Consider the following 13,525-nt stretch of genomic DNA (forward strand, 5'->3'; position numbering starts at 1 on the left):
TGGGAGTTTATTTAAAATAGGTAATAGAGCTGGGTTGCTGGTAGCAATAATCCTGTCTACCCAGAAGGCTGAGAACCTTGGTTTCAGAGACAGTGTAGAAAGATAAGTTGGAAAGATTTCTATTTCTCATTAAGTGGCAAAAAGCTAGAAGTGGAGGTATGGCTTGAGTGGTAGAGCTCCAGTGGTAAATGAAAATGCCAAGTGAGGCCCTGATTTCAAGCTCTGGTATCAGTGCACAAATGCACAAATGAGCACATATATGTTTGATTCATAACAATTCTTATCTACTTTATCTTTTAACAGTATCAAAGAAAGGAATCTTTTTTTAAAAAATTCTTGACTTCTTTTGTTATGGATTCTAATCTTGAATAGCTAGGCAAGGAAAAGTTAGAAAAAATGTAAACGTTCTGTTGGAAGAGAATTGTAGTCTCTAAACAAGTGATGTTAATAAAAAATGGAAGAGAGAGAGAAAGGGAGAGAGAAGCAAAAAGGGAGAAGAAGGAGGAGGAGGAGGAGGAGGAAGAGGAGGAGGAGGAGGAGGAGGAGGAGGAGGAGGAGGAGGAGGAGGAGGAGGAGGAGGAGGGAAATGAGGCTGAGTCCATTTCAGGGGTGGAAGAAAAGATCAGTCTTTGTGTTCTCTATCTCCAGGACTTACTTGCTTCGGTTTTCTATCCTTAGTTCAAAATTAACACAGCTGCTGCCTCTGTGCATATTAAGCTCTAGATTAAGTCTTCTAGGTTCTGTAGAATAGTTGTGTTTGCTGTCTCAAGCAATATTGGTAATCAAAGATTGTGACTGGTATGCACATCTCTAAGTAAGCAGTATTTGCTCCTGGAACCAGCAAGAATCACAAGTTCTGATGCAAACCAGTGAGTGCCCCCCACCACCTCCCAAAAAGAATCAAGTCAGGAAAACAAGCTGAGCAGACAGTCCATAAAAAGGCAACATCACATCTTCCCATAATTTTAATCTATGGGGGTAAACTACAGGGCATAAACTAAAGGGGAAAAGAAAGAGATCTAATGAGATGATTTGTTTAATGTTGTATTTTGAAGTGTGAATGGTACTCTGTAATGAGAAAGGGAGAGAAAATACTGGTAAAAGAGCATTGTACTATTGCCTACAGGTAAATATTAGGCGTGAAGATGGAAAGCTGCGTTTTGGGAACGTGTTATTGATTGGAATTTTCTCTGCAAGTACCATTTCAGGGAGCTATCTATAGGATTTATTCTGTACAATGGAGGCTTGCTGTCACAGTGTCAGGATCTGCCTGGCTGGGGCATCAGACTTCAATTAGATAATGACCGTGGCAGGGAGTGAATAGCTAGAGCGTCCTTCATCTTCCTCTGTAAGGGACACAGTGTAATGGGTGTTGAATCAGGTCGCTGCTGAGCCGGTCGGCCTTTGAGAGAGTCTGTCAGTGCATTTAACCCCCTTCTCTCCTTTCTCCTTTCTCTCCTACAGCAGCTATTGTTCCTGAGCCCATATTATACTGGAATCTGAATTTATGTCCAGGGATTATTAGCAAGGGACACTGCCACACTCCATAATCAGCTCATTAGCATTCTGCTCATGCAAGCCAGTGTGAGTACAATTTTCAATGGTCTAATATGACAGGTAATCATAAATTAGTATTTGCTTTAAAACAACAGCCGGCCCGCAGCCTCAGCATAGGAGGAGGTGACTGAGAAGGCAGGCCCGCTCTGGGATGAAGTGTGAGCTCATTAAGCAGGTGCCCTCACCTCCAACGAGCACACACGCAGCAAACAAACCAAATGGAAATGTTTCTGCTCTACAAGGCAGTCAACCAGGACAAGTTCAGGTTCATTAGCTGAGCCACAATCTACAGGAATTAGTCAGAGTAATAATTAAATAGTTGCTTGCTAATTTATCATTTTACATTTATGACGATATTTGCATAATGTCTGTTTCCTCCCCTCCCCTTTCCACCCCCCACCCAATCTCTGGATACATTAAAAGACTGTCATCTGGGTGTGAAAAAAATGAAAGCTCTGTGTGTGTGTGTGTGTGTGTGTGTGTGTGTTTTCTTTCCAAAGACTTTATCAGAACTGTCCTGTCTAGCAGCAGCTGGGTGGTGACAGCCTTCTGTTTGCCTGGGGTCTATAAACTGGTTTTTGCTTATGATTTCTGCATTGTATTATTTTAGCCCAGGATACTTGGGGCCCAACATAGGAGGAGCTAACAAGCCAGGCTTGTCCTTAGCAGGGAAGCTTCCAATGCTGAGCTTGGCCGCCAGCTCTGCCCTTTCCAGGTCCAACAATAACAGAGTGCTGGAGGGAAACTTAATGCCCTGCAGGGTGGAGAATGGCTTTTCTGTGCTTCTCCATAAGACCTGTTGGGATAATCTGCTCTTCTTGAGAAATGAAATCACATGGGATCATATAGTCTTCTCTTTTGGGTGCAGCAGTTGCTTAAACCTGGTAGGAAGTGCCCATTTTTGTTTGTTTGTTTGTTTGTTTGGACAATAGGTAAGGAAAGTTTTAGGTTTCCTAGAACAAACTCTTAAAAATGGAAAATGGTGGTCACGTGTACCAGTGTTCATCAGCCTCAGGTGGAGAGAGTAGGGGGAGACGTGACAGAGGGATAGAAGTGGGGAGGGAACAGTCAGATTCAAATGGGAGGGAGACACTGTGCATCTTATATACTTTGGCTCTGTTTAGGTTGGTGGATAATGTGGTGATAAATTATTCAGTGCAACCACAGACCGAGGACAATTTTTTTTCAGGGTTTTAATTAATTATCTCTTATTGTTATTGATATGAGGCCCTTTATAATGTAAAATAAATTAGTGAATGCTTTCTTTGTCTTTGGCTTCTCTTCTTTCTCAGGGAAGTTTGGTTTCAGTAACAACCTAGCTTGAGGAAACAAGGGTGGCGTTGAAAAAGTTGGGAGTGTGGATCCAGAGAGGCAGAAATCTAGACTGGGGAAAACACGACAGGCTAAGTTTACTTATTTACTAATATTTGGTCAAAGCTAGAGTGTAGCCAACAAATACATTCTTTTCTCCCCTCCTCATCTCTCTTTTATTTGGAGCCCTATGGTTTCAGCAGTGTTCTGACTTGCTTAAATCTTTGGTGAATATGTGAGCAACACCCACCATTTGTGTTCTATAGAAGTGAAGACATTCAGAAAATCTTACTGGCCAATTAAGCATGAGGACGTGTAAACTGAGGAGTTCATTTTGTGTATGACAGAGCAAGCAGGCAGTGAAGGCTGCCATTTTAGTGTGTTGGCAAGAGTCATTAGAGCTTTCTCAGTAAATAAACACTTGCTGTAAAAGCAAGTATATTCCGAGATATATGTCTTGTCTCTGTTCTGTCAGCAAATTTAGTGGAGTGAGATACTAATTTTTAAAAGTCTAAGTGAGTTTGATATTAGTGGCTCATGCCTGTAGCATTAGCTACTCAGGAGGCCGAGATGGTTCAATGTCAGTCTGGGTAAAAAAAAAAAAAAGTCTGCGAAGACTCCATCTCTAAAATAAGCAAAAAAAAAAAAAAAAAAAAAAGAAATAGGAGTAGAGTTGGGGCTGTAGTGGCATAGTATAGGCTGAGCCAGCTTGATAAGCAACTGTACAGTCCTGAGTTTAAATGCCAGTACTGTCATTTTTTTTTAAAAAGAAGGAATCCATTACATAAAGATTTTATTTGAATAGGAGCATCTTTTTATTTCACAAAGGTTAAAACACCTTCAACCAGATGCTGTAATCCTACCTAGTCAAGGAGCTCACATCTAACAGTTGCAGCTTGAAAGTATCCCAGGCAGAAAAATCTGTGAGAGTCTTATGTCTAATTAAACCAGGCCAAATCTGGAAGTGGAGCTGTGGCTTAAGTGCCAGAGCACCAGCCTTGAGTGATCAAGCTGAAAGAGAGCATGAGGCTCAGGTTCAAGCCCCAGTATCGACATAAATACATACATGGGGTTTTATCCTTTGCCCTGGGAGTGGATGTTACCACGGCTGGCTGGGATCAGGCTCATTCCCTTGGGCACAGAGAGAACAGGTTTAGATACATGGCCCAAGAGTGCGTTTGAATATTTCTTGCGAATTCTACTGGAGTTTTGCAAGAACACGCCTGTTATTTATATTGCCCTGTGCAGCTATGGGCTGCACTTGTCTAGAAAAGAATCCAAGGAAGGGAAAAATGGAAGATGTGGAGGAGGAAGATATGTAGTCTTTCTTCTTCCTCTTCTTTTGAGGCAGGTTCTCTGTATAGTCTAGGATGGCCTCCAAATTAGGATGCTCCTGCCTCAGGCCTCTGAATTAGAGATGTGTGCCACCTTCCCTAGCTTCTCTTCTTTCTTATGCTATTTTCTGTTTGATTTCTAGCAAATTGTATCTGGAAGAATCTTTGTTTTGTGGGGGTGAATAAGCACCATTGGTGCTTGCTAACTTGTAGCTCAGGTCCTTTCCTTTTGTGCCCAAATCAACATATATCAGGTTAGCGCTGCAATTTGAATAAGCCCTTTTAAATAGTGTGTTAGTAAGTACTATTATTTAGTACTGTAGTAATAGTAATCAAGGAGCCCATCTATAGTACTATTAAACAGAAACAGAGTTCCAGGAAACATGTCCTTGAGAAATTTAGCTCATCATGGTCTTGGTCTCTGACTCATCTTTGCCCCTTCCAAAAAGCCCTTTGTACAATTTTGTTTCCTTAACCTCAAGCCTGATGAATTCAGCTCTAAACTATCTTCTAGGTAGACATCTTCCATTTAGCCAGGGAAATCCATCCATTTACTAATATGGTTTTTCATCTCTTTCAGAGCACCACCTCTGTGTTTGACAAATACCTGTGTCCATTACCATCAGTAACAGTATTTAAAACCAAGAGATTGTATATCTGTGTAATATGTGTGTATGTATGTGCACTTAGTCTGTGGAATAAATCATCTATTCATATTAGATATCTGGATTAAATTTGAGATGCTGCAATGGGTATGTTCTTCATTTTATATTTCTCAGAGTCTTAAATTTGGTTAAAAAGTTACACTGTGATAATATTGATCTTATAAATACCAAATTTGGTTAATATAAAAGTTGAGATCTGCTGACTGGGTGATGACAGTGGTTTAAAAAATAAGAGCTGCTATGAAATGGATCGAGTATCATTTCAGCACAAGAGCACTGGAAAGCCTGTTCACTTTCTAACTCAGAGAGGTCTGGGTAAATATTCTATGAAATGCGATTGACATAGATCTTTGTGCTTTATTAGTGAAGATTTAAAAAAGCCAATTCCAATAACTCACCTTTGCTTCGCAAGAAAATATAGCAGGCTGTTGACATAGAGATAAAGGCTACCTTGTTTGACTGGTTGGTTGAAATAACACGTGAAGGCTTTGAGAAGCCTGAAGTGTGTTTTCAATAGGCTTAATTGGGAATGCTGTAATTCTCAGTTTTAGACTTAAATATTTAGATTAATATTGCCTTTTTATAACTTTGGCAATACTTTTAACTTCAAATGAAAGAAAATTAATGACCATAGGATGTTTTGTTTTTCCTGTGTCTGTTTGTCATCAAAAGGGGCTGGGCTGGAATAGAAAAAATGTCTTTATTTTGATGATGGAAATATAACTAGGGGGATAAAATTCCTCCTAACTCTCCGATGGGAATACTGCTGCTGAAGATGAAAGCAGGGTTGGTCAGTCTATAAGTTGTTGAAATTCAGTTTTCTCAGATCTGGGGCTGGTCAGTCCTCCAGTGCTACAGAACCACACTAAGGACTGTTTCAATGCAGTGTGTTGTGGTGGGAGTAGTGAGTTCCATTTAAAACACAGAGAATGGGATTTAATATTAACTGATGGGGAAACACAGCTCCACCTGTACTGGGTAGAATCAAATGTATTCATCCAAAGGTCCGTAGCCCAGCACCATGTTCTCTACTACATGTTAATTTGTTGGGGGAAGATATTCTCTTTGAAAGGTTTACATGTCTACTTTTTTTTTTTTGTGGGTCATGGGTCTTGAACTTGACCTGGGTGCTGTCCCTGACCTCTTCAGCTCAAGGCTACCGCCCTACCCTTGAGCCAAGCCCCACTTCCCATTTTCTAGAGGTTAATTGGAGATAAGAGTCTCAGGTCCTTTTATGCCCAGGCTGGCTTTGAACCTTGATCCTCAGATTTCATGACAAGCTAGGATTACAGGCGTGAGCCACTGCACCCGGCTACATGTCTAGTTTGTAAGGTTTCCTGGCAAAGATTTTTGCAAGAAAACAGCTAGGCTTATTTGATATCATTTTACATATTCAGTAACTGGCCAAGTGTTTAATAACTCTGAAAATTGTTATTCTACTTAGAAAGTTTGTTCTATTTCTGTGATAGAAATCCATGAAGGAAACAGTGCATTCAGTGTGTTGGTTCATGTTTCATAGCACATCTCAAATTAAGAATGAACCCACATACAAATTAAGCCATATTGAGTGCAATTTCTTGTCAGCAATCTCTAATATGTTCCTTTTGAAACAACACAACTACAAATGACTACATGCCAATTTTATCAATGCTTTGCCTAATACCTAATACAGTTTACAGGTGCAAACATTTGCTGAAAAGCCAAATATGTTTCTTTCTTTTTCCATGTAGTACAGCTAAGTTTTAGGGACAAAAAATGGCATTACCACATGGGGTCAATACTGAAGTGCAGACTGAAAGAAATGGAGATACCGATTTTACCCTGGAACATATTTACATAGAATATGTGGAATAATTATTTCTAATTTTTTAGAAATTACTTGAAAATGATTGACTTTATAGTAATCAGATACAACAGCTATAAAAGCAGTTTGATTTTTTTATTCTCCAAATTACATTCACTATGTCTTATGGATTTATTTCATTTGATAAGTTTACTTTGATACTCTCTAGAAAAACAACTAGGACAATAATCAAATGTGTTTCCAGATAGTATCTTACACTTGTTTTTGTTTATTGAAATCATGTTTGTTCTTGCCTTCCAAACTCATCTCATTTGTTCTGGGTTGACACTGGCTCTCTTTAAATTGCACATCTATGCATTGTATATTGGAGACTGAATTATTGATATTAGATTAGTGCTCTATTTTTGAATGAAATTTTCTTTTTCATATATTTTTATTGTAATTAATAGAAGGGTTACATTATATTAACCAGATAGAAGGTGCATTACTTCACATACATTGATACCCTTTCTCATGTCTTGGTCCCCATTGCCCTCCCCACCCCTCATCTTGTTTTCTCCCCTTCCCTATCTGACTTCGAATAACCAAATACACATAGATACAATATATCAGATAACCAGGTGAAATACTGTAACAATGTGAGATAACCAAGGGACAGCAAAAGAGATGAGAGATAACATAGTACATTAAGGACAGCAATCACTTGTTATATGGCTTTTGTTTCTACATCCTAGAGGCCTTTCATTTAGCTTCATATGGCCTTATGTATCTAGGTTTTCTTTTACTGTAAATCTCTGTTAGGAGAGCCCAAGGTTTCTACTGATTATGACAAATGAGGGAAACCATTGAGCCTAAGTTCCTTTGAGTCTGGCTTACTTTACTTAATATCATTTTTTCTATGTCTTTCCATTTCCTTACAAATGGGGTGATGTCATTCTTTCTGACAGCAGCATAGAATTCCATTGTGTATAAATACCACATCTTTTTCATCCATTCATCAACTGAGGGACATCTGGGTTGGTTCCATATCTTTGCTATGATAAATAGTGCTCAATGAACATCGTTGTGCTAGTGGATTTAGTATGTCCTTGTTTCTGACAATTGGGTAAATGCCAAATAGTGGAATTGCTGGGGCATAGGGGAGCTCTATGTTCAGTCTTTTGAGAAACTGCCATACTGCTTTCCATAGTGGTTGAATGAGTTTGCACTCCCACCAACAGTGTAGTAGTGATCTCTCCTGGCCACATCCCCTCCAGTATCTGTTATTAGAGTTCTCGATCATGGCCATTCTAACTGGAGTGAGGTGAAATCTTAGAGTTATTTTGATTTGCATTTCTTTTATGGCCAGAGATGTTGAGCATTTCTTCATGTGTCTACAGTCCTTATTTCTTCTTCAGAGAGGAGTCTTTTTAAGTCTTTAGCCCATCTTTTAATGGGATGGTTGGTTTTTTTGGAGATTAGTTTTGGAGTGATTCAATTTTTTGAGCTGTTGATATATTTTAGATATGAGGCCTTTGTCCGTTGTATGGTTAGTGAAGATCTTCTCCCACTCTGTAGGCTTTCTAGTTAAATTGCTAGCTATGTCCTTTGCCATAGAGAAGCTCTGCAGTTTAATGCAGTCCCACTTATCCAGACTTTCTCTGATTTGTTGTGTTTCTTGATCCTTATTAGGAAACTTTTGACCTGTGCCAAGGAGACCTAGTGTATCTCCTTTGGGTGAAATTTTCTATGTAAATACATTCCAGGGTAAAATCGATGTCTCCATTTCTTTCAGTCTACACTTTAGTATTGATCTCATGTGGTAATGTCAATCCTTGTTCCTAAAAAATAACTGTGAATTACCTAACATCTTAGGAAAGCAGATGGAGCGTTTGGTCTTAAAATGTCATCTATAAGAACCTAGCTAATCAATTTTTGTGTCACCTGATTTATCTACCTTGAAAGAGTGAAGGACGCTTTTGAGACTAGAATCTTTAGTCTGAGGGAAACTTGGGATTTTTGATCCAGTTCTCTAGGATCTGACAGTTCATATATGTTGAATTCCACAACCTGTTTCCCAGTGAAATGTGTCATCATTTTTGTTTGCTCCTGAAATGTACAGACATGAGACAAAATATATTTGTTTCTCAGCTGCAGTGGCCAGCTCACAGAAACTGTGAGACTTACATGGTTATGGTGGCAGCTGGAAGGAGACGAGTTTGTCTACATGAATGGCTTTTTACCAGAGAAATTTGTGTGTGTAAACTCACAGCACTAGCCACGGGAGCCACAGCAGGTCTTGCTGAGCTCTACATCCTCATCCATGGAGATAACTGATGACCTTTTCAAATCCCCTGGTCTCTCAGTTGCTCACCCTTTTCTCCTCCAATTATCCTGACCACTGGCTCTGGGTTAAATTTTCATAAGTGTAATCTAGCTCTAAAGCAAGACTTTCAGTGGGTGGGTATTTGGAGAGTGATTAGATCACAGGAATCTCTTCCTGTGGATGGAATTAAAGCCCGATAACTGAAGTGTCATTGCAGGGTCATAGTAGCTCCCACCATCTACAATCCTAACTCCTCAGGAGGCTAAGCATCAGCTCCTTTCGGTAACCTCAGCACTAAGGCCTTGCCATTTGCAACCAGCTTGGCCCCTCTCTTGAGCTGACTTGGCAGGCATTCCACATTCCTAGCATCTCCATCCTCTTTGTATTTTTGCTAAAACCTAGAAGTCAGCTGCACAGCTTCTCCTGTTGCTCTCTCTGGATCTGCCCACAGGAACTCTAACACTGTTTCATGTTGCCTGTCCTCCATGGCCTTCTTTTGAAATCATAGTTGAAACTTCCACTACCCAGTAAGTCATTCTTCAATCCTGCGAAATTAGCATCTCATGGACAAGATCACGGTCAGCTCAAGTTCAGGCAGTAGCTGGGCCCTCTGGAACCAGAGCTACATTGGCTTCTGAATGCCAGGCAGTTGAAGAAGTTGAAAGGAAACCTGGGAAACATGTTCTTAGTCTTCTGTGTGCCTCTAGAATATCCTGGAAGCACTCTCTCCCTATGGGAAAGCTTTTCAAATGAATTTTTTGGGGGGGTACCAATAAACCTTGCTTGGAAGTCAGAAGGGAATCACTCAGATGCCTCCAGGCTTGGCTCTTATGGTCCAAGGCAAAGTGCTGGCCTTCTTTGTGATGGTGCTAATATCTTTTACAACCATGCCTCCTCCTTCACAATCAAGCCCTCTTTATTCACAACCATGCCCCGTCTCCTTTACAACCACCTCCCACCTCTTTCACAACATTCAACTATTTTTCTGGCCAGACTGAACTTTTACACTATTTATATATTTATGCTTAGTAATAGTTTTTTTCCAAATCTTTCTTCCTAGTTCTCATTATAATTCTGGTTAAAAGTGATGCAGTTCTGGTCAGATCTAATCTGGGGTCCTTTTTATTTTCCTTAGAATTTGAAGACTGAAATTCATAGATCTTGCTTCAAAGCCAGCCTCATCAGAGAACTGTGATATTCTTTTCTCCGGTTAGTTGGAGAAAAGTGTGAGTTGTGGCTCAAGTGGTAGAGTGCCAGCCTTGAATGAAAAAGTCAAGTTACAGCACAAGGCTCAGAATTTAAGCCCCACTACTAGCACACAGACAAAAAAAAAAAAAAGAGTTAATAAAAACTGGGTTATCCTTGCCTTATCTCAAAATTAGGAAAAAGTATTTAATTACTTGCTATCAAGTGTATTACATACAAGTATATTTATACATACACATACACATGCATACACATATGTATATGCATTCATATAATACATGTGTATACATGCAGAAACACATAAATATACATATATATTTGTGCAGGCATATATGTATCCATATATCAAGTTTAGGAAATTCTTTCTCTATTATTTGCTGACAGGCTTTTCTGAGTATTTGATTTTGACCTCTGCCTTTTCTATACATATTGATATTATCATATATATATATATATATATAGTTCTTCTTTTATCTTCTGCTATCATAGATCAATTTACTTTTGAGTGTTAAGTCAGCTTAACATAGTGCCATATGAGGTTAAGACTTTTTAAGGCCTTTTTATGTGTTGATGACTTCCCAACTTACATTTTTAGACTAGATTTATTCTCTCTATGTCTGTCATGTCCAAATATTTCCTAAATGAAACTCTGGATCTTCTTTAATGTGTTGCCTGTCTCACTCCAGTAAATTTACAGTTGATTATTATATTGCCTCTTCTAGAAAAGATCCTAATTTTGGTCTCATCTTTGATGGAACGCAGGACTATAATCACTAGCATTTCTGTGCCTTTGCAACTACTTAGTACTCAGGAGGAGGGTAAAGAGATACATTAAAAAAAAAAACAGAGGCATATGGCAAGCACGAATGTCAAGGCTATTTTACCATGGCATGAAGAGCTAACCAAACAGGAACAGTGCCAAAGAAAAACTACTGTAGTATTAGATACCCTAAGAGAGCATGAAGTTAATATTCATCTGAGAGCCAAGAATTTGCTATACTATGTGAATCCATTAGACTTATTTCAACAGGAATCTACATGAGATAGCAAGTGCTGGTAGCCCAGGGCAAGAAAATTATAATTAACAAGACCATATGTCTCTAAGGGCAGTCTTTATTTATACCCACTTACTTATTTTTTTTCAGTGGTTTTCATCCATTCTTGATGACACACTATTTGGTTACTTATTTGTAATTTATAGGACATTTTAACAAAAGTTGGGTAGCTTTTAGAGACACCAACTCCATATGGAAGATTTTGTGGGGAAGATCCAAAGTCTCCTTCTGCTTACTTCAGTTTCTTAAGCTAGTAAATTAGAGGAAGTAATAGACCAGGTTGTAAAGAACAGTTCCAATTACTACAACCTTAGGGTTATTTCATGGGCAGAATATTACTGGGTTTTTGGTGTTAAGAGTTGGTTGCTAGTGGAGATACTTCTGTTTATGGATGCAGTGTGGCTTCTGATGACAGCTTATAGACAGCTTTCTGTCAAAGAAGGTTGAGAAATTAAGTGATTAATTAAGTGATTAATGAGCCAGGTCAGTGTTGCTATAGGTACAGAGATTATGTAGAAAAACAGAAGCTGAAAGGGTAACCTCTGGACTGTCTATCCACTGTTTTTACTACTCATATTCACATTTTTAAAAATCTGTGTTCCCTGCTCTGGGGTCCAGAGTAGAGACCTCAAATTAAAGCACCACCTATTGGCCTGACAATAAAGAGCACACACAAAGTTTTAAGTGATGCTTAGAAATTTATTGAAGCTATATACGTTGGAATGAGCCTGTAGCCCCAACGTTAGGACTGAAAAGTCATGAGTTTAAGTCTAGCCAGGACCACATGACAAAATACAGCATTAGCCTATTCCAGAATACATGATAAGCTCAACCCAACCTGAATTTTTTTTTTTACTATTTGGTGATAATAAATATAGGATATTCTGTTTTCTCCAAGATGCAATTTAAGTTGAAATCTAGAAATATGGCTTAAAGTACTATTTTTACTGCAGATGACTGGCTGGGTGCTCTGGAATAGAATATTATAAGCATGTCATCACGTTCTATTTCAGTTCATTTCTTTTTTTTTTGCCAGTCCTGGGCTTGAGCTCAGGGCCTGAGCACTGTCCTTGGACTTTCTCAAGGCTAGAACACTACCACTTGAGCCTCAGCACCACTTCTGGCTTTTTTCTATGTATGTGGTACCGAGGAATTGAACCAGGGACTTCGTGCATGCTAGGCAAGCACTCTACCACTAGGCCAATCTCCCGGCCCCTACTTCAATACATTTCTATAAACAAAAAAATGTTACTGGGGAAAGAAAGATTTATAAGATTCATTAGGGGAAAATATATATAAAACTGGAATATTTTAAAATCAGAAATTTGACCATAGTAAGAAGAGATGAGTCCACGGGGAGTGCACAGAAAGCCCAGGTTTCAGACTAAGGTACCTGTTTGATAGGAAATGGGAGAGAAGGGACAATTAGAAGGCATTTCTGATGCAGTTGGACCAATAATCACGAGATCTCAATTGACTTTTGTGTCCTGTAGTAAGTCCTTTTAAATACACACCTTAGATGCTATAAGGAACCAAGGAATTTGAGAGAGAAACCTGTGACAGCCTTTGATAATTCTAGTCAAATTCTAACAATGAAGTCATATACTCCATTTACTTATTTATATGAACCAAAGCTAGGGCCTGAACTCAGCACCTTGGGGCTACCTCTTAGTTTTTCACTCAAGGCTGGTGCTCTACCACTTGAGCCGCAGCTTTATTTCCAATTTCTACGTAGTTAATTGGAGAATCTTTGGTCCTATTTAGGCTTGTTTTGAACTACAATCCACAAATCTCAGTCTCTTGAATAGTTATTATTAAGGAATGAGTCACCCGAGTCTGGCATATACTTGATTAATAAACTGAAGTTTTGAATGCTGGTAGGCTTTAAGGTCTGTCTAAACATAGGGCATACATACTACATTCAATGTATATATGTAGTATACATATATATGTGACCATAATACATATAAGTGTACAAAGTATATGACATATAAAATACAAAATACAGATGCAATATACAATATTACCAAGGACAAAAGTAAAAATGCAAATGTACAATTGTACACATATGGAATACATACAATATTCAAACATGCATGTCATTTGTATATTGATAAAATACTCTCTCTGAATTATATCTGATAAGACCACCTATGAAATAATTAAGATGCATCACATGCTATGAGATAGCCCTGATTGGTTACATTAGAGAAACATCTTAGAATTCATTCATGTTGAAGTGAGGAAACAGCTATGTTGAGAAATGGATGGAATGTAAAAATAAATGC

General features: G+C 38.7%; 1 non-coding gene across 1 annotated transcript; it reads left to right on the forward strand.

Annotated features, from left to right (window-relative positions):
- The first annotated feature begins 12,048 nt into the window (after positions 1 to 12,048).
- Positions 12,049 to 12,124, forward strand: LOC150057336 (small nucleolar RNA SNORD81). The gene has a single exon (XR_016536903.1). It is a non-coding gene; the product is annotated as a small nucleolar RNA SNORD81 (small nucleolar RNA).
- Positions 12,125 to 13,525: the final 1,401 nt, after the last annotated feature.

This window comes from Megascapheus bottae, chromosome 10 (assembly GCF_031878675.1).
Source record: "Megascapheus bottae isolate mThoBot1 chromosome 10, mThoBot2.hap1, whole genome shotgun sequence".
Taxonomy (NCBI): Eukaryota; Metazoa; Chordata; class Mammalia; order Rodentia; family Geomyidae; genus Megascapheus; species Megascapheus bottae.